A 27472-nucleotide genomic window follows, 5' to 3' on the forward strand; every position below is an offset into this window, starting at 1 on the left:
ATAAGGAGGTTGGGTGGGCAGGAAGGCCCTAGACACAAATGCTAGAGGAAAAAAACGGTCCCAGCGCCAGCTCCCCATCTCCAGCTCTGTGGTACCGCCTCTCTAACCTCAGGCTTTGTTTTTCACACAAGGTGGGTGTGGAGCTAATTCACCGAAGTGCAGATTCTAATGCAGAGAGCTCTAACTTCAGTAATTTGTTCTAACAGATTCAAAGCCTGACTCCCACAGCAAATTAGTAATGCCGGCTGAGTCATGACGGGGTCACAGACAAGGTTTCTTAGATTCTATCTGCCTCTATTTTTAGGACTCATCTTAGAGAGAACAAAAAATAATAAGGATCTGCGCATATTGCAGGCTCTTAGTATGTTTGGAATCACACAGCACCATCTTTTCAAGTGATTCGATTCACTGCTCTCGCAAGGAACAAGTTCCCTCATATCTAATCCTCTCCAGGGGCCTAAAAGCAGTCATGGGAAAAGGGCTTCAGACCAGCGTGGGGTGGGGTGCTTCCCAGGGTGCAGGTGGGGAGGGCAGAAGGGAGAGGTCAGTCCCAGGTGTGTGACGGGGGTGGGTTTGGTTGGCACCATCACCCAGCAAGGTGAGAAGCGAAGCCTGGGGGGGGCGAGGCTTGGCTGGAGTGGGGAGCAGCTCATATCCAGGTGTTAGGCTGGCCTTTAAGATTTTTTTAAAAACTCAGTGGCAACAACAAGGACATCTTTATCTAAATCACTCCATGGGCACATATCTTTAGTTTGGGCTAAATGATTCCATTACTGTTGGATTAGGAAAGAGGGTTGCAGCTGAAGGGCCAAGGAGAATGACTTGGAGCTGTTCTGATATTTTTTACAAAATACAGTCTCAAGGCTATGCCTAGGTTGTAGCAGATAAATGACAGTTGAGATGTCTTAGTTTCCCAAGTATTCTATAATAAATTCGTGTATATTTTCATTGTAACCTTAATGGCACATGTATGCACATACACAGTAGTGCCCCTCTGAACCAAGGCTTCAGTAGGAAACATGAGAATACTTCAAGACAAGATGAAAATAGGATGAATCTTGGAAAGAGTCCTTAGGACCTTCCCTGTGCCTATTCTTAAATATCAGCCATCTTTCTTTTGTCTGGCTGTATTGAGGATGCCATCATAGACACATTGCATTCATTGTGAAAAATGGTTGGACTTGGTATTCAACGATTTACACTCTGTCCTCTAAGGTAGCATCGTCAATTAAAGAGCCCAATTACCTCGCCTGAGCTGGCGGCGGTGTATTATAGCAATCAATTGCATTTGACTAATGCACCTCAGTAATGGGCATTCAATAAATGTGTTCCAGTCAGTATGAACTATTCAAAGACAAAGAGAGCCTGAGTGAGGTGGGGTTGGCAACACTGCTCTGCTTGTGAAGTTGGAAGGAAAAGTATTTGCTCAGCTCTTCATCCTCTCAGACAAGATTTCAAAAACACAGCATCTAACTCATGGCAAAGGGAGGGCATGTTTGGTGAATTAACAGCTTTTATGAGTTTGTGCAGGACATTATGGTGGCACCAGAACCCCGGCATAAGAATTCAATAGCAAATGCAGCCAGAGCTTGGCAACTAGCAGGCTATCCAGTTGGCTTCAAAAAGTCGTTATCCTGAAAGTTGTAAATTATAAAAATAGGCATAACAATACTGATAGATTACTCACCAGAAGTCGGTCACTCGTATGTTTTAAAAAAGAATAATGCTATTGCACACAGAAGCCCCTGAAGAGTTTTGTTAACAGGTGCTGAAAGTACCAGTCAAGACCATTAACAATGGGGCCGGCCGAGTGGCGCAATGGTTAAGAACTGGCTTGGGACGCCAGAAGGCCCCGGTTCGGATCCCACCACATATGAGGGCCAGTGACACTGCCCTCTACAGCTAAGATGCTGAACAACAGCTCAGCCTGGAGCTAGGCTGCCGTGAGTCACCGGCCTACGGCGTAGGCTGCAGCCCCTATGGCAGTGGGTTGCCATGGGCTACTGTGGGTAGCCAGCAGCCAGCGTGAGCAGCCAGCAGCCGCAGTGAGTGGCCGTCCAGAAGCCGGCGACTGATCTGCCTCACCCGGGAAGAGCGCAATGATGGTGCCAACTTGGGTCAGTGAAGCAACGTCCTCCACAACTAGACTGAAGAACAAAATGACAGCAACTTGTCTATTCCCCTTCCCCCAATTCCCCAGCACTGTTCCCATCCCCCCAATTCCCCAATTAAAAAAAAATCTTAAAAACAAAACAAAACCATTAACAATGGACAACTGCATTTGATACAAACAATAAGGTTGAAATAATATGATACTCTACACAGTAAAGAGAAATAGCTAATTGCAATAGAGAATTTTGAAGCAAATTTGGAAACTGAGGTACAGTAATAGGTACTTTCATTATCTAGTTTTCTCAGAAATGGGATTTATTTTAGATAGGGAAGTTCTATTATTTTTTTTGAAAAGACCAAAATTGGTTTGTTTTTTTTTTGGCGGTTTGTATTTTATTTCATTTTACAGTTGTAATTTTCTTTTTTAATTAAATGTATTGGAGTGACATTGGTTAATAAAATTATAGGTTTGAAGTGTATAACTCTATAATACATCATGTGTATATTGTATTGTGTGTTTACCACCCAAAGTCAAATCTCCTCCCATCACCACGTATTTCACCCCCTTTACCCCTTTCTACCTCCCCTCATTTACCTTTTCCCTCTAGTAAGTACTAAACTGTTTTCTGTGTCTGTGAGTTTTTGTTTGTTTGTTTTCTATTATCTTTTAATACCATATCAAGAGCAGGTGACCTTAAGGTGATCATAAGAAGAATGCTGGACCCAGCATGAGAAGATTTGAACCTGGGCTCTGCTAAGTCCCTGCTGTGTGACCGGAAGCAAGTTGATTCATTTCTCTGAGCCTTAGTTTTTTTTATTCATAAAATCATAAACAGGACAATAACCAACTGCCCCCCAGGACTATTGGGAGGATTAAACAGTCATGTAAGAGTAAATTGGAAAGTGTCTAGAATATAGTAGCTTCTCAATGAATGTTTCTTTGAACCTGAAGGACTGTACCCTATTTTTAATATATATTTGGCTTGAATGTTCACTTGCATATGATAATATTGTCATCCCAAAATACTGTCACAACTCCCCTTCAGAATTGCCTTCAATACCAAAAACTATTAGTTTCCCCTTTTTGTCAAAATGCATACCTATTCCTTTTAGTGATATCTAGGAATCTGGGGCCTTATTTCCATGTCACAATTGAAAGTGCAGGCACGGCGGGGTTAAGTGATTTACTCAAGGCTATAAAATGGGTCAGAAGCCGAGACAAATCATCTAGGCTTGTGCCTTGCCCTCTGCTGCCCTCCACCTCACCCTGGACTTTAGGAGGCATTTCTCCAAGTTCTCGAAGGGAAATTTTCTGTGATTGCCATGTTTCACTTGAGTCAGCTCTCTCATCAGTAGACAGCAAGCCAACAGCCATCAAAACACTCTGCTGGGAGCCTCTGCACCTCAAAAATCAGGGAAAATAGAAGGCGAGTGAGTTCTCAAGTTTCCCTTTTGAGCAAATTTCTGAGCCCATTCTGAAGTCGCCCGAATAAGAAAGCCTTGATATTCATGCCTCTCGTTCCTGCCTGATTAGCAGGGTTTCAGATATGATATAGCCTAGTTTGGTAATGATGAAGCCCTATGGGGAGAAGTAATTGCCTCTTTTTTCCCCACTAGAAAATATATGTGACTGAATTAAAAGTAGTGGGACACTAGAAAAGCCACACTTCAGTAGGTTTTCAGAATCTTTAAGCAGGCAAGTGGTGTTAAATTTTCTTCATTCGAAATAGGAATGGATATACAAGTTTTATACCAAAATTTAAAATTGAGTGAAAGGTGCTATACTTCTTTTCAAAACATTTCCAAAGTTTTGATCAAAACCTAAATAATCCCAAGCTGCTGATTCCATTAGCATAATTCCTGGTCTACAGTCAGTTAAATGGCTTTACAGTGGGTTTTTGATAAACTTAAATCTCAACTTACAGATAGAATGAAGTCATAAAGTCATTTTAGGAATAAGAAATAGGCATAAAGGCACATCTCACCCGGCTACATCCATGCGTATGGCAGCAGGTTGCTGGTGATATTCATGGTCATTCTAAGACAGTCCACAGCAACTGAAATGAGCCATTACCACCTAGAATTAATTATATTGGGCTTCCGAGCTTTGTGACCGAAGCCAAGGCCCCATCTCGGGGCTCGTCTGCAAGGTTCTGGCCTCTCACAAACAGGAATGGGAAAACAAATCCTGACATAAACCGATACAGGCCACAGCCACTTAAGAGGGATAAAAAGCTTAAAGGCTGAGCTGCCATTATGTCTCTCTCCCATGAAGCATAAAAGTTTCCACAAGTTTAATTGGACCTTCATTCCTGAAAAAGACATGGTGGACAACTTCTCAAAACTGGGAATTGGCCTGGCTATATAGGTAGATGCATAAGATATGTATATATCATATATATGATATATATATATATAATGTATATATAATATATAATACAGTATATATCATATATACATATGAGGTCTGACAATTAAGTCATGAACTTGTTGCACCAATGTTGCTAACCTTTTTTTGATATCAGGGGGATTATTCATTATGAATTTGTACCAACTGGACAGTTAACAAAGTTTACTATTTGGAAGTGCTGAAAAGGCTGCATGAAAAAGGCAACCTGAACTTCGCCAACAATTCATGGCTCTTGCATCATGACAATGCCCCAGCTCACATGGCACTGCCTGTGAGGGAGTTTTTAGCCAGTAAACAAATAGCTGTATTGGAACACCCTCTCTACTCACCTGATTTGGCCCCCAGTGACTTCTTTCTTTACCCCAAGATAAAGGAAATATTGCAAGGAAGATATTTTGATGACATTCAGGACACCAAGAGTAATATGACAACAGCCCTGATGGCCATTCCAGGAAAAGAGTTCCAAAATTGCTTTGAAGGGTGGACTAGGCACTGGTGTCGATGTATAGATTCCCAAGGGGAGTACTTCAAAGGTGACTGTAGTGATATTCAGCAGTGAGGTATGTAGCACTTTCTCTAGGATGAGTTCGTGAACTTAATTGTCTGACCCATATATACATAAATATCATATCTTGTAGATGTATAAAATATGTATATATCCTATATGTATATGTATATATCATATATATCATATGCAATACAGTATATAATATCTTATACATATATCCTATCTTGTACAAAATATGTATACATCTTATATGTATATGTATACATCATATATACAATACATAATACAGTATAGTGTACAGGGTGATGATGTGAAATATAGTCCTACTATGGGTTACGATAAAAAAGGCTTGAAAAGCAGCATAGTAGGATACTCTAAATCCCTCAGCTGGGTAAGCTGCAGGCAATAGCAGCAGTAACTGTACAGTGGTGATAATAGCAGAGGCAAGTAAAGCAATGAGAGAGGGAAGTGGGATTAAGGAATGAGGAGGCAACTCAGGCAACGCAGCACACCCAGGATACCAGGGCTGCCAGCCCTGCTCCTAGTCTGAGTTGAACACTCCTTGGGCATGAGGAGTTCACCTCTAGGGTATCCCCCGCTATTAGGCACCTCTGATTTCCACTGCATTGTCTCCATGGAGAGTGTCAATAATAGCATCTGTGGCTCACAAGAGAAGACATTTTACGTGTCCATTTCATATTTTACATTGTCTGAGCTCAGGCTTCTGGCTTCAACTTAGATATCAGGTAAAATGCTTGCTCTCCCGATGTCTATGTCAGACTGAGCAGACAGACAAATGAATGCCCATTCAATAATAGAAGTATATAAGGCTGAACGTATGAAACTGCCATCTTTGTCGGTCAAAAGTGGTTAAATATCAGCAATTTTGTGTGGTTCGACTTAATAAACATCACCAAAATGCTGTGAAGGACTAACAGGCTTAGAGATTGGGCTGAAAACCTGGAGCTCAAGTTGAGTTATTTTGAATACACGTCCCACCCCCATATTCCACACTGAGCAACATTGGTGAAGATACCTATATATCAGAAACCAATTTTCTATGATTCGCAATACACAAAATCTAGCATTAATTCTATTCAAGATATTGGACTTCCTTTGCTTTCCACTGTTTTCCTCAAAAAACACAGGTATAAAATTACTCGCAGGGAAAAAAAAACTTTTAACAAAAAGATCTTCACAATCTTCATTTGAGAAGTTCAAAATAGTATATATTAGTTCCCCCCCCCTTTAAAAAATGAGTCACTATTCGGCAAGAACATGATACATAAGAATTTATAATGCCTTAGGGTTTTTTTTCCATAATAAACTTTCTATTCGAATAGAACTTAATTGTTGATGAAGAATTTTCCCATGTTATCTTATGTAGCCCCCCTAACAGCCCCATGAGGTAAGGATTAATATTCATACTTTACAGACAAGGAAATGAACATTCTAGAGATTCACTTAGAGGGGAGGAAAGCCAGTTTTGTTTTTTAACTTAAGCTTTGGGTTCTGATTAAGATTCTGATCAGCTTCAGATTCTGGACCACAGCACATATTAAGCATCTGTAAGATCCCAGGCTCTTGCTTGGGTGTTTTTCCTGGGGTTACTTTTTATCTTTTGACAAACACTTTAGCAGGAAGTCAAGCCTTTCTAAAGCACGCAAAAACTTAGGAGACCTGATATTCATTTAGGTCAAAAGTAGGTACCTCTGCTTAAAAAAAATTATCTAAAGAACTATTTCTCTTCATGTAGGCTACTCTACTTTAAGCTCTTCCAAGAGTCATTCATGTTAAACAATGAGTAACAGATGAGCTCTGGATTGTGTCATGTAAATGTCCTTGTGTAGCCCCATGTTGAAGAGGCCTTTTGGAGATTTTATAAACAAAGGTTCCAAAACCTCCTGTTCCCTCTATGGTGCATGACTCAAACAAAGACAAACTTTTTTTTCCACAAAAGCTATGGACAATATAAAATGACAATATCGAGCTCTCGTATTGAAAGTGCCTTTTGAAGAGGCTTTCTTGGGTGTACACTTTACTTACTTAAAAATCTGTCTTACTCACTGCTCTAAAGATTCTACCTAGAGTAATGCCTGGTGCACAGCAGGAGTTGATGAACGAATGAATGGAAACAAGCAAATGAATAAAACTTAAAGAGACACAAGGTAACTGAAGCTGGTCCCTCCAAGATTGAGGATTATCTCAAAGAAGAAAGATTCTATAACCCCTCCTTACACCTGAAAGAAATTAGTTGGCTAGTATTATGAGCTGGGGAACACTAAGTTTGTTATGCCTCAAAAATCATAAAATAAGTGAAAGACCTTAGTGTTATGCCATGAACTATGATGGACTAGGTGCAGGATAATAGCCTCTCTTATTCAAACTTAGGACCAGAGCTCCACTGTTGTATGGATTTGGCAATAAGGTTCTCCAGCCATCTACCCTCCAATTTCTGAACAAACACCAGAAACTATTATAGAGGGTCACAGTTAGCTCTAAAGGCAAAATGACATACGTGAATGATTATAGCACCGTTCAGATCTCCAGAAGAACTGCCATCCTTACCAGAGTCCTACAATGGGCTGAATACCACAGGACTCATTTTGCAACCTTGCAAAATTTTGCTGGAAACAGTGAGTGGTGGAGACAAGTTGCCTATCTTGGTAGCTCCACCTGTTACTCCATTGTAGATAGAGCCAAGGCTGCTGATGGATTTGCCTCGACCTAGTATTTTGGAAAGACCACGTCAACAGATCTTTCCTTCTACAGTGCTCCAAATGTGACTTAATAGAGAACTTATAATTGTTCCACCATTGAATTTTAAAAATTTGAGCTTTGTTTAAGAGTTAAAGCACTTCCAACTTTCTCTTGTTAGAAGAGGAAAAACTGCAGAACCTGACTTAGTTAAGAAGAAGCTGGAACTACAACTCTGTATTCTGAATTAACAAGGAGGCATCAGCTTCAGACAAATAGCTGTCTCCCTTGTTTAGGTCTCTGTGCAAGAGTCACACTTTGAAAGAAGGCATGGGCACAATTAATGAGAGAGAATTATACACGAGGTTCTTCCCCCATTCCAGAGGTTCCTTTCTGATCCCTACGTTTTCTCTTTTTAAAACTTAGAAAGAAAAAGTAGAGATGGTCTGTATAAGAGCATGTTATTATGCAGTCCACTCTAATTCCACAAAATGAAACATAAGACTCGTGTTTTCCAGAAGCACTGGGATGTCAAAAGAAATTTCAAGGTCTCTGTGAATTGCAAATGAAACTTGAAGCAAAGGTCTGTCCTTCAGTTAAGCACTATCATTAAGGATATGCGTTGTATGAATAATATTGATCAGAAAAATTTAATTCATGCTTTTATTATTCCAGAGATTGATTAGCGGTGTGTTGTTTTGTTAGGTGGTCCAATAATCTGTTCGTTTGATTCCAATCTGTTCAAAATGCAATTGCATGCCTGGATGATAGGAGCTCAACAACTGAAGCATGTCACACATTCACTAGTTTCACTGTCATTGATTAATAGTTAAAATTTGGATTAACTTAGGTATGACATGATTTCAACATATGGGACATATTCCACTGTCTTTTTCTCTTGAAAGTTCAAATATTCTCCAACAAAAATGGCTTTAAGAATGTTAAGTAAGCAATGTAAACATTTATTTTTCTGACCGAAATCACTAGATTTCTTCCGTGTCACATGAAACCTTTCCAAAGTGGATGTGGAGCTCAAAGGTTCAAAATGATTTCTTAAATGTTACCCCCTTCACCTTTACAGATTGGCCTGGATGAACATTAGTTTGTGCCTATTTGATCAGGATGAAACTGGACAACGCCAATAGATTTAGTTCTCTCACCATGATTTATGATAAATACCCAACAAGTAGCCATACCCTCACTCATAAATCCATTTCCCTCATAAAGTACTGAAAAATTAGAATCTTCCAATCATTTCTAGCTTTAAAGTGATAGAGGTGTATTTCAGACGATAAGGAACCTGTTTCGATAAGTGAAGAAGTTATCTTGGACCCTCATATTTAGGTTCAAGGCTAATTTCTCTTGGAAGATTCATTGGATCACAAGTAAAACTAGGTCACTGACCTTTTACTCCACCCCTCCCCCTTCCCCCTCACATTGCCTCGGGGTCATTCAATTGCCCCAAGGACACAAAAAGACCTCAAGGAAACAAAGAAGTCAATGGAGTGTCTAAATAAATATTATTTAATTCAAAGCACAGAAAGTGAAAGCATTTCCTAATAACCAGCTTTGGGACAGAAAAGGCTTTTGAGTTTCAAAACTTTGGTTTCATTAGAAGAACAAATTCCATGAAGTTCATACTATAAACAATAGAGTAAGAAAGAATGTAGGAAGGTTTAAAGATTAGAGTTTCAGCCCCCTGTTTTAAGGAGGTTTTTCGGGAAAGAAGAGCAATTAGCAAACTTTAAGAAGTTTGCCTAGAAAAAGGGAGAGCAAGTTAGAAAACTAGACAAAAGTGGGGATGATGAAGGTTTGGATTTGTCCTGTTTTTTTAAAGATTGGAGTGGTTGGATCCCATTTACACTCTGATGAGAAAAATCCAGTAGAGATGAAACGTTGAAAGATAGAGGAAATTGTGCATAAAGCAAGCACCTCAAGAAGATGGGAGTGAATGGGGTGCAGAACACAGTGAAGGAATCAGAAGAGGAAGACCTCTTCTATTTTAACTTGAGCAAAGATGGAATGGATGAACACAATGGACTATTAAAATATATATATATATATATTTTTAATAGTCCATATATGTATATATATATATATATATATTTAAAATTTATATTTAATTTTTAAGTTTGATTTAATTTAACTAATTTAGATTTAATATTATATATTAAATCACCAATATTTGCAATGCCTTCCTCCTTTTCTTCAGAATAAGGATAATTTGCTTGCTGACTTGTGCTGCCCAAGGTAAGCACTGGGAGGAAAAGATAGACACCAAGATAGACTGGTTTGCTCTACCTATGAAAGAATGAAAGAAGACAAACAGAGGTCAGAAGAAAAAGTGAGTAGTTTGGGGGCAAGGGAGGAGGATAGAGAAAGAGAATAAATTGATAGCTGCCACGAAGAGTCAGACTTTGGAGAGAAAGATGTGTGAAGACGATTTTTAGGAAATTTGGCTGTGTGTTATGAGATTAGCTCCCTGCTTGGTGCTGGTTGACTCCTCAAGAAACTTTCAGTACAAGCTTTCTGGAGTCAGATTTGACTGACTGTGTTGAACTGTCCTCAAGGCAATTGGTTTTATTCGGGTCATGTGGATAACAGATTTGGTGGCTGGAAGCTGAAATTTTGCATGGTAAGAGGTAAGGGTGTCTGTTGCAGGTGAGGAGGGAGGTGGTTTGGTCAAAGATTTGAGGAAAGTGGGAAAGTCTTCAAATAGGTTTTGCGGAGACTGGCAGAAGTGTATTAGAAAAACATATAAGGATCACTGAGCTATACTGAGGGTCCGGTTGAGATTGGAGGTAGTAAATCTCCATCAACTGGGACAATGGTATGATGTTCTCTAGCCATGCTTAGCAGTCTAGTTGGAGGCAGGAGAAAGCATACAATTAGACTGACTAAGGGTTGGTATTTGGCCTGGTAGGTGCCGAGAGCAGGCATAGGTCTGCTTTGTTCATTTCTAAGTATCCAAAACAATAATGCCTGAAAAATAAGAATCACTCAATAAATCTTTATTGAATGAATAACTGGGAGAACTGAGGAGAGAGTGGCTGAAGTGATAGTCCGTGGTATCCAAACTGCACAGGGAAGGAAATGAAGATAAGAGGGGGCTAACAGGGGAAACTAAAGGGGACCAAAGGTTCCTAGTAGATTACCCGGGCCTATCAGTCACAGGAGCAGCAGCATCTACTCAAGAATCAATTTCTCTGCATCTTAAGCACCCCCTGGTGGCTCATCCAGGGAGCTATTAGGCCCATATCCTTCCATCTTATTTCTTACTCAAGAGCAGGGGGTAAAGGGGTTGTCACTTTGTGAGGGGTGAAAAGGATAACTATTGCATTGTTTTGTATACCTGAAACTAATAATAAAATAAAATAAATAAAATAAAATTGTAATACTCAATAAAAAATTTTTAAAAAGAGCAGCATGCACATTCCTATGTATTCCTCTGCTCAATGTTCCAAACTCCCGTAATTTCCCTTCATGAAATATCTTTCTCATTCATTCTTTAAACCTGCTCTTTCCCGTCTCAATTTCAACTTTTGCCCCAGCTAGGTCTTGGTCTCTCTCTCTCTCTCCCCCCGCCCCCCCCCTCCACACACACACACACATGCACACCTCACACTTTTTTTCTCATCCTCATTGCTTTTCTTTGTCAATTTGTGGAAAAAACCCTGGTCATGGCAGATATCGTTCAAGGTAAAATTCATGATATGCCTGAAATAAGGAAATCCGTACATTTCAAAATTAAAAAAATCAAAGTCTCATAAAGTCAGTGAAAGTGGACATAAATTTTAAAGTAGCCACAGCCCATACCATCTTGTAATTAACCTGCATTTTCCCAAGCACGAGCATTCAAAACATTTTCCATTCTTGCGGTTAATGCTTATATTTTAATTATTAACATAGAAAGTCCTTTTGCTATGAACTTTTTACTGCAAATGTGCATGCCTTCTGTCATAGGATGAGTTGAAAAAACTTTTGAAAAGCAGCTCAAAGATATTTACAACATTGTTTCTATAAAAGATATATAAAAGATATACAAATGAGCTTCTGAACCACAACCTATTTGCCATTTGGGGGGTTTGATATAGTTTTGATTCCTGCTTGAATTTCCTGAAAAATCCCAATAAGTTTCTTAAGGAATAACAGTGGCCAAACTTTCTGTCAAGTCATAATGAATGGTTAAGTTCTGAAAGGTCAACCAATCATCTTTTAGATCTCATCTCCTCTTTAAAGCTATTTTGAGAATTTCTATTCCTTGTGCTCTTTTTCTTCCCAACCCTGACACTATTTGTATCCCCTCAGTGGCATTTTTTTTTAACTCAGGAAAACTTAAATAAGCTCCAAGATTGCAAAAGAGCCTTATTATTTGATGATTGTGGGTCTTGTCTGGGAAAAAATCCAAACATAGATTTGCCATTTTAAGCAAATTCTTTGAATTCTCACTCTATTGTCAACAATAGTCTTATATTATCGGTTTATTATTGATTTTTTTCCACTTTACATAAGTTAACTAATAAGGTACTCCAACTTCCTTTTCTCTCTTCTTATGTTTTCTTGGTTTGTAAGTCTCTGAAGGACTGTATTGTTTTAGCTTTTTAGGTTTTGGAGAACACACACACACACACACACACACACATACACACATCATGCGTTTCTATTATTACAAACTCATAATCTTTTCCCTCAGCACCATGACTATTTCTTCTTTATAGCCTTCCTTCTTCTTCTTCATCTTCTTCACCCTACTTTAATATAATCAGTTGCCACAGTCTGTCAATTTTCCCTTTGAGACATTATTTCAGATTCATCCTTTTCTCCATGTCCCCACTGGCACCATCCTGTCTCAGGTCACATTGTCACTGGAGGTTCTGTTGCACCCTTTTAGCCGGCTTTCCTGTCATGCCTGCTCATTCTCTCCCCACTCCCAACCCCCATGTCCCACCACACACTCAATCCATATAGTAAACTGTCCTGCTTGGCTCCTGTGTGGGCAGGAAAGCACCTCCTACACATTTAGGCACATCTCCCTTAATTCTCACAATCCTGCATGATGAATGTTACTTTTCTTCATTTCACACATGAGGAAACTAACCCTCCCAGAGGTTCAGTATTTTGTCTAAGATCTCCTAACTTCTAAGTGATCAAGTCATTGGCCCTCAGATCTGAGAAGGGAAGAGAAAATAAAGCATTTGCATAAAAAAGATTCAATATTTAATCTCCTTAAAATCAAGGAACTAGGCAGACTTACAATTATTACCATATCAAGGGCAATGATTTTCAAGAGATGGGATTTATACAAGAGAAGTATGAATCCCAAGTGTCTGCTCTCAAAGAGTTCATAATCTAGTTGATTAGAGTATGTATCTAGAACATGCTGGATCTGGAGTATGTGCTACATAAATACTTGCTCAAGCCAGGACCAGGGAATGGAAGAAGGGTCCTTGCTACTCTCTCATTTTGGGCTTGCCACTAATGGCATTGTTTAGTCATAGGACGCTTCTTAATATAAAACGCTCTTTCTTACACTTCCTCCTGACCCAGTCCCAAAGATTATCAGAACAATACACTGTTAGGAAAAAAAGATGTTGCAATTACTGGGCTGCTTTCCAATCCCACAGGCCTATTTATTTTTTCCTAACTACAAGGTAATTATTGCTGGATATTATTATGGGATTTTTCCATAGGTCCTCTGGTTAGGACAGTGATGACCTAATACAGCCTTTTAATGGACTGTGGTCTCCTGCCAGCTTACCTCATTCTACAACTTTGTCTTTGCTTTTTTATTTTTATGATTATTCAAACTTCTCACTGCCGAATCAATACCTCATTTGGCACTGCTCTGTTGACTAAATACCTCAACAAAGACTCCTTGGAAAGGGTCATTTTTTTTTTTTTTGCTTGCTTGCAATGGGCTCATTTGAAACAAGTTCTTGCTATGTTCATCATTTTGGTAAACAAGGACAAGTTCAAGGAAATTAGAGGCCAAACTTGACAGAGCACTGGGTGCAGCTGCTGGCCCAGCTGTGCAATGATTTTCAACTGGTCCATTACCTCCCAAACTCAACTATTCAGCACAGCCTTCCCTCGTCCAGCTCTCCTGTCGGTCTAATATATTTGGCAACAGCCATTATTTCAGAAATGAATGTTCATGTGTATTTATAGCAAATCGCATGCCTGCTCTATCAACAATTAAGGAGATTAGGATTCAGCAGACATCGTCCTCTAATTAGGACAAGATGGAAGACATAGGATATAGAATGCTGCGGTTTGGTCAAGGTTTAGCCTTTCCTAGTAGACTGCCATGCTGCTTTGCATCAGTCAACCATGCGCTTTCTCTAGGGCCACCCTGCTCGCTGTATAATATTCACTTCCTGTGTCTGCCCCATGGAATTTTCAGTCAGGGGATTCTATTTGCAGTGGACACTTCAAGTTGTCCCTTCTTCCCTCCTTCACACTGCACTATAGGCTCAATGGACTGTTTTGAGGCTCGTTTTGAAATAACATGTAGACAGCACCAGGTGGCTACTCATTTCCTTTCCCTGGAGCCTTGGAATATATGTTATATGCTCACACTTATGTAGTCTCTCCTCTGAACAAAGGCCCGAACTCGGTGTCTGGGCCATAAATCCTGCCTTGCCTTGCTCTTTCCAATGCATTATTTAAGCAACCTTCTCCAGGAGCCGGCCTGAGAATTTCCCTCAGAGTGACAATCATCAGGCGCTCTGTGCGCTGTTATAACTGGAAATGCAGGCTATCAGAGAGAGTTCCACCCATTCCATTCACGGTCTCGATAATGAAATATGATAATCTAATTTGGTAAAAATAAACTGTGAAATCAGAGATTTGAGGCAAAAACTTGAAAGATGCAATTCAGACGAGCAATCAATGCTTATTCAGTTTCTGCACCATCTCAGCTTTCTCCCTGTGCAGATGCTTAAGTGAGGCTAAATTAAATAATTGACAAATTTTTAAAACTGCTGGAAATTACCATCTGTACTTAATTTTGGAATATAAAAAGGTCCATGGAAAACATCCTTTATGATTATTTTGTCTAATAACAGATATGAAACAATACAAACATCCCAGTCATAAAATATAATGCGTTTCGAGCAGTCTGGCTTACATATTCAAACAGTGTTTCAAAACAAAAGACCACAGGAGTGAAATGCTGGGTTACCGATACATTTTAAAAAAAAAACAAATGGCAAAAGAATGGAGTTTTTAGTTTCAAATCTACCCTTCTATTCCTCACCTCTCCACAAAACAAAAAAAGAAAAACAAAACTCACCCCTGCCAGTCCTATAGATATTAATGATAACCATCACTTTTCCACATTTCCCTCCTGGATAAACACTGAGCTAAGCTGTCTTCTGTAAAGAACTTTTATTAGGTTGATATTACATTTATACAAAATGAAGTCTACGACTGTAAATAAACATGCTTGAAGCTTCCATGAAAACGGAAAGAAAAACGAGCTCTCAGCAGGGAACACACTGGTGAACACAAATAGGTGAATAAAACGCTGAAACTTACACCAGACACTTCTCCCAGGTCCAGCACGGCAGGAGCCCTAAAGGTACATTCTAGTGTTTTTTAATCCATGTTCTGCTCTTCTCACTGATGGGACTACTCAGGCACATGGTCAAGTTGCAATCAGCTTCTCCCTCAGTGATGTATGAGAGCTGGGCTGATTTATCTTGTCTTTCTGCAGCATATTAGCACTAATGTTTCTGCGTATGCATCCTACCTTTCTTTAGCTGTAGCTCTGGCTTTATCATTGGCAATCTAAATTAAAGAGCCAGTGAACAGAGCAGGGTTGTTGTCCCCCACCCCTCCCTGTTTTCCATGAAACAATTGCCAGGCAGTCATTCCCAGACAAGGATTCCACTGTTTATTCTATTGAGCCTCCCCTTCAATATCCCATTGAGACTGGAAGTCAGTCGCAAAAGGATAGGTCCAGCGAGACTGTCTTAGTTCAAAGGTCTATTTATGATTTATTCTCTAAAATGGTACAGTTGGCCTCAGGAAATACTAGAGAGAGCTGTCACTTGACAGTTTTTCAGCCCAGAATACAGAATTGACACTATTTACAAAAACAGAGTAACTTGATATTCCACTTACTGCCCTGGGTGCAGTGCACCTTTCAGTGGCAATTTTTTTCCTGAGAAATCTCTTCCTTTGTCTACTCATGTTAGTTTTGCTTATATAAGCTTAAATGTTTATTTTAATGAGGCATATAAGTGCTATGATTTTTAGCAAGTTGCAAACAAGAAGCATAAAATCCCATTCCTGTAAAAACTTGGGAGAATCAATCAAACAAATCATGATTAACCTTGCTGTAACCTATCAACGAACAGCAGCGGAAGGAAGAGCGAAAGGCTTTATTTAATCAGGAATTGTCAACTCCTTTCTTTAAGACACTTTTAAAATTTTGTACTTCTCTACAAATGTTTGAGAAGAGGAAACATCAATATATTTTCATATGAAAGTTTGTAACCTCTTGAAAATGTTGTTGTCTTAGCAGCATCTCAATGCTTTTAACTCAGATTGCCAATGATTACTGAAATAATATCAGGTCTATTTTCTCACTTTTAGCAACAAAACTTTTAAATAGCCGTTAAGCAACAGAATTTGGTGGGTAATAAAGTATAACAAGTTTCATCTCTATTTTAATGTATTTTTGTTAAGAGAAAACATGATTGTTTTAATAATTTTAAACATGTATACTGCATTTTTAATTTTGCTTTTGAAAATTAACAAATTATGATATATCTATTTGCATATAGGCATAAAATATAGACTTGCCATTTTAAGTAGCTTTACAATATTCAATTCTCTCATTTGTTGATATTTGTATTGTTCCAGGGTTTCATTATAAAAATAAAATTTCTCTTATCACAAATGTAAAATACTTATATTCCAGGCCCTCGAAATGAACAACAACAAAAATCAATACCAAACTTTCTGCTTCTCAACTTTTTTAAAAATTGCAGTCAGAATAATAATACTCAGAGGGCTTCTTGAAAACTATCCAGGGTATCAGTCCTTCTAGATTGTATCCCTGGATTAAACTTTAAATGTTTTGAATGTTAAGTTCTATACTATAGAACTTGGTTATACTGAACTGCTCCACAAACATGCAGAGTAATTATTTAAAAAATTTAAATCTGCGTTTGTCACTCAGCTGCTTAAAACTCTGTATAGCTTCCCGTTATTCTTAGGATGAAAGCCAAAATCTTTATGATGGCCTTCAAGGACTCAGTTTTATTTCACTTGGAAGATAAGCCCACCTTCCCAGAACTGACTGGCTGGAATTCAGAATCATCAATCAATCAAGTATTGAACCCCTGCTCTTTACTGACCAGTCAGCTCAAGTGTGGTATCTGAGCACTATGTGGTATGCCGAGAGAATTCCAAAAGCAAATACATAGGCCTTTTCCTTTAGTCTGAAAGTAACATACATGAAGAGATTTCACTACTTTGCAAATCAACTTATGAACTATGACAAAATCAATATGAAGCCAGACTCGAAAATGCAAACTGAAGATAAAATCAAAGGGTAAGAAGAATGAGATAAAATTAATCATTTGGTGAATGTTAACTAAAACAGACTTAAGCTAGAAAATAAAAAGGGACATATTCAAGAAAGAGCAGAAACTCTAAACCAAGCTCAAGCTTGGTCCTGTTGTTGTTTCCAAGGCTTATTATTCATATCAGCTAAATTAATCTTTGTACACCTGGAACTAAATATATATATATACATATAATATACATATACACACATATATATATATATATATAATATATATATATATATATATATATATATATATATATATATATATATATACATACAGTTCCAGGCGTACAAAACAATGTAATTGTTAGACATTTATACCCCTCACTAGACTTATATTTCCTAAGGTCAACTGCCTATCTCATAATTATGGCTGTGAGTTTCTTCAATAAATAACTCCTATGTATTCATTTTAATATTGTTGATATTACTCTTCTTTAAAAGTTCTCTTTATTTTAATCACTAAAAGAATCATGTCATAAACTTCACTAGTTTCTAAGTAAGCTGGATAGCCCAAGGAGCCCCATATCACAGAACCCTTAAAATAATGGGGTTTTTCAAAACCCCAGATCTACTAAAGATCTACCTTGCAGTTAACCAAGAGCAACACAATCTTTTCATGCAACTTGTATATAAACTTGGACACAAAATAATGTAAACACCCAAAGACATATGAAGTATCCACTGAGTAATGAGATCTTAAGACCAGTCCAGCGCATAAGGAAGTGACACCATATGGCTCCCTAGGTCCCAGAGCATTGCTTATACTTCTTGACACTGTTCCAAAAATTTTCAGCATTAAAGCCTTACAGAAACCTTACAGGAGCCAGCAACCAGCAGGAGGCCTTGATGCACCCTGGTTTTTGGTGGAGGTACCCCAGGCCTGGTACCAGTTGCAGCCATCCTCGGTTCACAGTGTAACCTCTCCCATGTGCCTCAGGTACAGCACAGGCAGCAACCAACAGTGGATCACTTTGTAGCTCCTATCAGACAGTCCCTGACCAGTCACAGGCAGTAGCCAGCCGTGGGCCTGCACTGGAGCAAGTGGACACCCAAAGAGTAGTTTCAACAGGCACCAGAGCCCACTAGGGTCAATCTTGTTCCATGTGATAAGACCCCCCCACACACACACACACAGAAGGACATGGCAAAACCCCACAGCCAGTCAGCTTTAGGGTCAATCCCACCCACTGATGTGCCAATAGCAATCAAGGCTCAAATATAACAGGATGACACACACAGCCCACACAAGGGACACTCCTAGAGCAGGTGACCAGGGAGAATGTGCCAATGGGCCCTACAGGGCTCTTACTACATAAGGCCACTCGGCAAGACTGGGAGATGTAGCAGATCTATCGACTACACAGAAGCAAACACAGAGAGGAAGTCAAAATGAGGAAACAAAGAAATAGATCCCAAATGAAAGAACAGGAGAAAACTCCAGAGAAAGAACTAAGCGAAATGGAGGCAAACAACCTACCTAAGAGACAGAGTTCAAAACATTGGTTATAAGGATGCTCAAGGAACTTAGTGAGAACTTCAACAAAGAGATAGTAAGCATAAACAAGGCATAGAAACCATAAAAAAGAACCAGTCAAAAGTAAAGAATAACTGAAATGAAGACTGCACTAGAAAGAATCACCAGAAGACTAAATGAAGCAGAGAATCAAATCAGCGATTTGGAAGACAAGGTAGCAGAAAACACTCAATCAGAACAGCAAAAGGCAAAAATAATTTTAATAAATGAGGATAGTTTAACAGACCTTTGGGGCAACATCAAGCGTAACAACATTCAGATCATAGGGGTACAAGAAGGAGAAAAAAGAAAACAAGGGACTGAGACCTATTTGAAGAAATAACTTAGTGAAGGAAATACTTGTAGACATACAAGCCCAGGAAGCACAGAGTCCCAAACAGGATGAACCCAAACAGATCCACACCAAGACACATAATAATTAAAATGCCAAAAGTTAAAGACAAAGAGAGAATCCTAAGAGCAGCAAGAGAAAGGCAACTAGTAACTTAAAAGGAAGCTCCCATAAAACTGTCAGTTGATTTCGCAACAGAAATTTTGCAGGCCAGAAGGGATTGGCAGGAAACATGCAAAGGGACAAAAAGCAAGGACCTACAACCGAGGCTACTCTACCCAACAAGGCTATCATTTAAAATCGAAAGACAGATAAAGAGCTTCCCAGACAAGGAAAAGCTAAAGGAGTTCATCATCACCAAACCAGTATTACAAGGAATTTTAGAGAGACTTCTTTAAAATGAAAAAAAAAAAAAGATAAAAAATACAAATAATATAATGGCAATAACTACATATCTATCAACAATTACTTTCAATGTAAATGGATTAAATCCTCCAATCAAAAGACATGGGGTGGCTGAATGGATAAGAAAACAAAACCCTTACATATGCTTACAGATGCTGTCTATAAGAGACTCACTTCAGATTGCAAGACACATACAGACTAAAAGTAAAGTGATGAAAAAAGTTATTTCATAAAAATGGAAATGGAAAAAAAAAAAAGCTGGGGTATCACTACTTATACCAGACAAAATAGATTTTAAAACAAAGGCTATAAGAAGAGACAACAAAGAACCCAGTAATCCCACTTCTGGGTATTTATCCAAAGAAATCCAAAATGCTACTTCGAGGGGACATGTGCATCCATGTCATTGCAGCATTGTTTACAATGGCCAAGATGTGGAGGCAGCCTGGGTGTCTGTTGATAGACAAATGGATAAAGAGGAGGTGGTACATATACACAATGGAATATTGCTCGGCCAGGGAAGGGAATGGGTTCTTGCCATCTGCGGCAACATGGATGGACCTGGAGGGTATTGTCCTGAATGGAGTATCAGACAGAGAAAGACAGATGCAGTGTGATTCTATATGTATGTGGAATCTAAAGAAACAAACAAAACAGAATCAAACTCATAGATACAGAAAACATTTTGGTTTTTGTTTTATTTTGTTTTGTTTTTATAGCTAAGCCATCCTGCCACCTGTTGGCAGTTCAGTGACAGCTCAGCTTGGGCAGGGACTCAGACCTCTATTGCTCAAAGCTAGGCAACTATTTTGATAGATGGGAGGGGCGTTTTGGGGGTGGGTGAAAAATGGGAAGGGATTAAGAAATACAAGCTGGTTGTTACAAAGTAGTCACGGGGATGTAGAGTGTAGCATAAGGAATATAGTCAATAATACTGTAATAACTATGCATGGTATCAGATGGGTACTAGATTTGTTGGGTTGAGAGATGGGAGAGGGTTGTGAGGCAGGGTGAAAAAGGGAAGGGATTAAGAAATACAAATTGGTAGTTACAAAATAGCCATGGGGATGTAAAGCAAAGCATAGGGAATATAGTTAATGATATGGCAATAACAATGTATAGTGCCAGCTGAGCACTAGACTAGTCAGGGGGATCACTTCTTAAATTATACAAATGTCTAACCACTATGTTGCACACTTAAAATTAATATAAAATAATACTGAAAGTTAACTGTAATTGAAAAGTTTAAAGGTGGGAAAAAGGTGAAGGGGAATAGTAGGTTCAAATTTCCACGTATAAAACAAATAAATCATGGGGATATAGTGTACAGCATGGGGAATATAGTCAATAATATTGTGATAGTGTGGTACAGTTTCAGATGGTTGCTGGACTAATCATGGTGATCACTTCTTTAGGTATGTTGAAGAATAAATGTAGAAGAACTATGGTGTACACCTGAATGGATAAACATTGTTTGTTAACTATCTGTTTTAATTAAAAAATAAAAAGAGCAAAAATCAGTGAAACAGGAAAACAAGAAAGAAAATTAAGAAAACTAAAGGTTGGTTCTTTAAAATATCAACAAAATTGATAAACTCCTAGCTAGATTGATCAAGAAAAATTTAAAAGGGAATACATATGACCAGTAACAGGAATGAAAAAGAAGATCTCTCTAGAGATCCAAATACATTAAAAGGATAATAAGTAACTATAATGGACGAATCTCTAAAAAAATAGAATTTACCAAAATAGACAAAAGATAAAGTTAAATTCTTAATAGCACAATATTTATTAAAGTTATTGAATATATTATCAAAACCCTTCCCATAATGAAAACCCCAGAACAAATTATTTCATTGTGAATTCTGTCAATCATTTAAGGAAAAAGTAATGCTCATATAGGCACAAAAATCCTTAAAAAATATTAGCAGATAAAGTCTAGTTTTATATAATGAGGACAATCATCCTTTTTATATCATGACCAGGTAGAGTTTATCTCAGAAATGTAACACAGCTTCAGCATTTAAAAATCAATCATTATAATTTACCATATTACCAGAATAAAAGAGAAAAGCCATGTAGAATTTTAACACATTCAGAAAAAGCATCTGACAACATTCAATGCCAATTCATGATAAAAACTCTCAGCAAATTAAAAATAGAAGATTCCCTCAATTTGCAATTAAAATCATATTAATGGTGACATATTGAATGCTTTTCCTCTAAGCTCGGTAACAAGGAAAGGATGTCCACTCTCAACACTTCTATAAGACAAGAAAAATAAATAAAGGGAATAAAGATTAGAAAGCAAGAAATAAAACCCCCATTATTTCAGGTGACATGACTGTTCTAATAGAAAAATTATAAGGAATCTAAATGGGATAATAATAGTACCTACCTCATATAATTGTTACAAGGATTAAATGAGTTTAAAGTTGAAATGTATTTAGAACTGTGCTTCATACACCATAAGCATTATATAAGCATTTAGTAAAAATTTAAAAAATACATCTAAGTATAAAATCTGCAAGGGTCACAGATTAGCTCATTGGCCGTGAGTATAGGTTTATTAGTCAGAATAGCTAATAGAGAGCTACCTTAGAGAATAAGGTTATCTTCATTCCAGGGCCCAGGTTATGGAAGAGTTCAGGGCACATAACACTGGAATACCTAGAGAATGGCCAGTTCTCACTAACATTCCTAAAGCATAACGATGAGGTGCATTACAGTGTGACACTATCTACAGAGTTACGCTTTATATACAAATATGATCGAATATGTCTACACAGTTATACAAACAAATCCAGTTGTTGGTTTTAAAGAACACATACCTTGCTGTGAGCTATAAATATTCTCACGGCAGAATAGCCATGAAAGACATTTAAGTAAAAAAAAAAAAGCAGTTGGCATAATTGTATTTACAGTATAATTCAATTTTTGAGGCAAAAAAGACATGCATATATTATATAATAATTGAGTTGATATGTGCATAGAACATTTTCTGGAAATATATGAATAAAAGTATTAATAGCAGACAACCCTAGATAGTCACAGTGGAAAGAAGCTTTTTTTTTTCAGTTAATATCTCTTGAATATAGTTTGAATTTTTAATATTCATTAACATTTTTACATTTTAATTTAAAAATAAAGAAAAATCCCTTACTAATGCAAAAACTATATCAGCATTTAAAAGTCATAATGAGATTAAATGAATTCCTCCTTTGTGCTCTTTAAACAAAGGTAGAGTTTTATTTTAGACATCAAGGGCATGTTCCAGATATGTTTGCCTCTAAGATCCTTCTCAGCATCCACACCTCCCCTACCCCAAGTGGATAGCGGGGAGAATTAAAAACCCATGTCAGGTAAGGCTCAGTCTATCATCAGGCTTAGGCTCATCAGAACCCAGAGCACTGACAAGGCAGAGGCCTGGGTGCCCCCGCCGACCCTCTAACTCATGCCTTCTGATGGCACCTTTACTCCAGGCTTCCCCAAATCCCATTCCCGGATGCATGGAGACCACCAAGAGGAATATGGACCAGAGACAATTCATTACCACTAGAAGCACAGAATTGTAATCAGAATGACCTTACAAAGTACCTCATTCAGACAAGCACTTTCCAGGTAAGGGAAATGAAGTCTGGAGAAGTAACTTGCCCAGGTCACAGGATTATGAAGTGACCACAGCAAGTCTCTTGAGTCTCAGAATAGCATCCTTTCCATCACAACGAAGAGAGAGTCTAAAAGGGCATGCGTTCTGGATGCTGGACCAGGGCTTCATAAACAAAGAGATCACATTAGGATGCAGGCTCAACCAGGCGGGGAAGGGAGCAATCTGCCTGCCTTTATCATAGAGCCCCAGACTGGAGGGCAAACATCAAAAAACTGATTCTGTTATTCATTTACTTTCATTATGAGTGTTCCATAAGATGCATATACACTTTCTCTACAAATAATCCATTAGTATAAAATAGAGGATGTTTCCTATTTGAGATATGCCTTCTGGCCACATCATTCAGAGATGTTTTTAGTATATAACTAAAACTAATGAAGGGCTCTTGATAGAATGTTTTCCATGTTTTGGTTATAGGAAACCTGGAGATATTTAAATTAATGCAATGTGTCCTATTATGCTCTAGCATATTTTTTTATAGGGAGACTATGAATCAGCTTATAAAGTTTAAGAGGGAAACCAATGATTAGGCTCTGCAATTACTTCAAGTCAATAAATTGAAGAATGGTTCAATCAAATTGTCCAGCAACCTTGATCAGAACCATAAAGAAATCCTTCATTCCTCTCTGCTAAAAAAGAGAAGCTCCCAAAGAACAATCAAGGTAGCATTTCTCAAGAGTCTAAGCTCAAATCCATTGTGAAACCTATAATAACTGATATGCAAATAAGAAATCATTCTTACCTATTTATCAGTATAAGTTCTCTACAGCACTCTCCTATAGGTGGTTATTTATTAACAGTGATTAATTATTATAATACACTCAGAATAATAAAATCATTGCTTTTATTCAACATTACATTTTCCCACTAATAACAAACCTTCCAACAAATTCTTGTTAAGTTCCTCAAAGGCATTAGAAATGCGATCCCGTCACATATACCCTCAAGGAGTATGTCTTGGGGGTGAGGAGAGGCATCCTATATTCATTATAAGACGCTAAAGGGGGACACATAGGTGGCAGGCCCTGGCTGGACACGAATGCTACTCATATTTATTACATGTCTCCTTCCCAGACACTTCATTACTAATGAATTTCCAACACCGAAGATTTCTAAAACTTTGATCTTTTGTGAAAACTCAGTAGGATGATTAAAACCTGCCAGCTGAACAAACAGATTAGGGTGGAGAAACCATCACCTTAGCATTTGCCACACAAAGTATCATCTGCCCTGACTCCACCCCAGTGTTTCATTAAAGTGGTGTCCTTCAAAATATGCAAATGACAGTAATAATTTGAACAAACAAATGAATTAGGTGAGTCTCTATAGGCAATTTACTCAAGGTAATTAAGAATGCTAAATCAAACACATTATTACTTTAAATAGCAAGTAAGCTTAAATTAAACTTGATTTCTACACTAAAAATGAAACTACTAATTCAACAGAGACGATCCAGCGTGAATTATCAGGCAGATTGTGAAGAAGGAGAAAAAAGAATGTATACTCTGACTTCTGATTCACAAGATTAGGATGAGGTGTCACGGCACTTTCATTGGAGGTTGGGTCTCAGAGAATGTTACCTCTGTGCATGAATTTAGAATTGATAGAATATATTTGGGGTGCCTCAAGCATGAGCACGTTTTAAATGACAAAGATGCTAAGGAAATATAGAATCAACCCAAACCCAAGGTAATTTCTCTCCAACTAGCATCTCAATCTTTATCTACCATTAAGAAATAAAGGAGGGGGGAGGGGAAGAAAGAAATGGAACCCAGCAAGCTGTAGCCCACCCAGGGATGAAGAGTCCTTCTTTGGGGGAGGGGGGACATGGTGACTCATAGTAAACCCTCCACAGAAGACTGCCAATTACCAATGACATACATGTGTGATGGATCAAACCAATGGGTCCCAATCAATGACCATAATGACCATGGAGGGAGAAAAATCTCCAGAGTTGTCTTGAGATGGACAAAACTAACACATGGTCCTATTAAAGTAGATCACACATACGTATTTAATCCTACAGAATAACATAATCTTAAAAATAGTTACAGTCTATTTTGAAAGTTTCAAGTTATCTCCGAGTCTAGACATGTCCATGTCCCTTCCCTTTTCAATCTTTTGTCCCAGGCATTTTAATGGGACTCTGATTAGACCCCAGCCACTAGCACTGGCAAGCAAAGCCCTCAGAGCACCTGTTTTCTTCTCCACATGAAGCACCTCTCCTGGTTTAGCTTCCTGGGTCTTCTCGTCCACCTTCAGCCCGGCGTCCCACAGGAATACACACGATGCGTCCTGTCCCTTCTGCTCTTGGCTTTCTGGTCAGACAGGATGACTGAGGGCAAGACCAGCGTCAAGGAGGAAGCTCAGAGCAGAGCCGGGTGGTGGCAGGGAGGGGCCTGGAGACCGGCTGGGGAAGCCACTCTAAGTCACTACCTCTGGCATCTGGACCTGTCACCCTGCCATGCAAGACCATTTTCAGATTGTTTCTCTAAATAGTTTGTCCTCAGAGTGACCTGACGGATACCATTAAAATACTAATGACAGTGGTAAGAAGTTGGTGTCAAGCCTGTGTTCCAAGGAGCAGAGAGAACCGGAGATGACTGTATTTTCTCATCTGTCCTTATGCCTTCATTCTGGAGAGACAACCATGCAACTGCTGACTGTAACTACAGAGGGAAGAGCAAGTGTGTCTAGAACTCAAGAGACCAGAAGAGGCCAGGGTGTCCCTAATTTTTCTATTTGCTCCTGACGTTTGCCAGAATGGGATTTATTCATCCATTCATCAAATGACCACTGGGCACATTCAACATGCCTCGCCCTGTACTATGCCCAGGACATAGAAACAGACACCATTCCGTCCTCAAGTTGCTTATATTCCAGAGACAGGGGAGACGTGCCAACAAGCAATTACAAAAAAACAATGTGTGGGAAACTCAGCATGGAATGGGAGCACGTGGGGGGAGCACAGAGCATGTGCGGCGTGAGAAGGGGGCGGGGACAGAGAAAGCGGCCTGCGGTTGAATATCATCAGTCCCATTAGAATGTGTCTATCCTTTTGACCCATCGGAAGGGGAGCTGTGCACGGTGTGAAAAGAGCTTTGTCTCCTACATGAGAGCAGAAATTCCAAGAGTGCTGGACCATATTCCCTGTGTCTAGCACAGAGAATGGGCCATGAGGGCTCAACAAATATTTGCTGAATCAATGAATCACCTAAGAATTCGGGTCTGCCTCTGAGACTTTATTTGGGCAGAATCTTAGAGAGTGAAGATCTTAGAAGTCATTTAACAATCCATCTCTCGAATTTACAAAGAAACTTCTTCTAAAATGTTTGCACAGAGCAGCAGCATTGAGCAGAGGGAATGTGCTGGGCCCATAAAATGTTTGCAGGTGAATGCATGGATAAAATGTGGTACATCCATTCAATGGAGTACTATTTGGCAATTAAAAATAAGAAACAAATACCGACTAACATAATACTACACCGTGGAAGAATTTAAAATACATTGCTTAGTGAAAGGAGCTAGACACACAGACCACATTTCATAAGGTTCCACTGATATGAAATGTTCAGAAAAGGCAAATTTATAGAGACAGAAAATAGAAAGGTTGCCTGGGCCTGGGGATAGAATGGGATGGATTTCCTGTACATAGCATGAGGGATCTTATTGGGAGGATGAAACTTCTCAAACTGAACTATTATAATGTTGTATCACCTTGTAAAGATACTCATTGAGTTGTACACTTGAAATGGGTACATTTTATAATACATGAAATACACATCAATAAAGTTGTTCAAAAGTTTTGCAAAAGGAGCCATAGTTATAGGTCTGCCTTCATGCTGCTATAAGGAGGGCTGTTCTGTTGTGGAAAAAAACAGACAGGAGCCCTTACTTGAAAAGACATCTTTTCAAATCATCTCCTAATCATCCCCAATATCATCTCCTAATTCTCAGCCTCAGTGCCTTCTAGTCCCCTTCCTAAAAAGTCTGCTTGGAGAGAGAAAGCAGATTACTGGTTGCCAGGGCTGAGGGGGAATAAGAAGTGACTGCTCAATGGGTATGTGGTTTCATTATCTGGTGATGAAAAAGTTCTGGAACTAGATGGTGGTAATGGTTGCGAAACATTATAAATGTACTTAATGCCACTAAATTATACACTTAACATGGTTAAAATGGTAGATCTCATGTTACGTGTATTTTACCACAATTAAAAAAA

The 27472-nt window shown here is 38.6% G+C and overlaps 1 protein-coding gene across 6 annotated transcripts in view; it reads right to left on the bottom strand.

The window, feature by feature from the left end:
• Positions 1-27472, bottom strand: part of RAPGEF4 (Rap guanine nucleotide exchange factor 4) — a 298057-nt gene that overhangs the window by 163638 nt on the left and 106947 nt on the right. For 2 of the 6 annotated variants that reach the window (XM_019653713.1, XM_019653712.1), the window contains exon 1: positions 15267-15525. The exons of 3 other annotated variants lie outside the window; for them this stretch is intronic. The gene's annotated coding sequence lies outside the window, so the exon portion shown is untranslated. Of the gene's footprint in view, positions 1-4097; positions 4264-15266; positions 15526-27472 lie in introns of those variants that run through there. One more of the 6 variants, XM_019653711.1, reaches the window with a different exon arrangement.

This window comes from Hipposideros armiger, unplaced genomic scaffold (genome assembly GCF_001890085.2).
Source record: "Hipposideros armiger isolate ML-2016 unplaced genomic scaffold, ASM189008v1 scaffold_205, whole genome shotgun sequence".
Taxonomy (NCBI): Eukaryota; Metazoa; Chordata; class Mammalia; order Chiroptera; family Hipposideridae; genus Hipposideros; species Hipposideros armiger.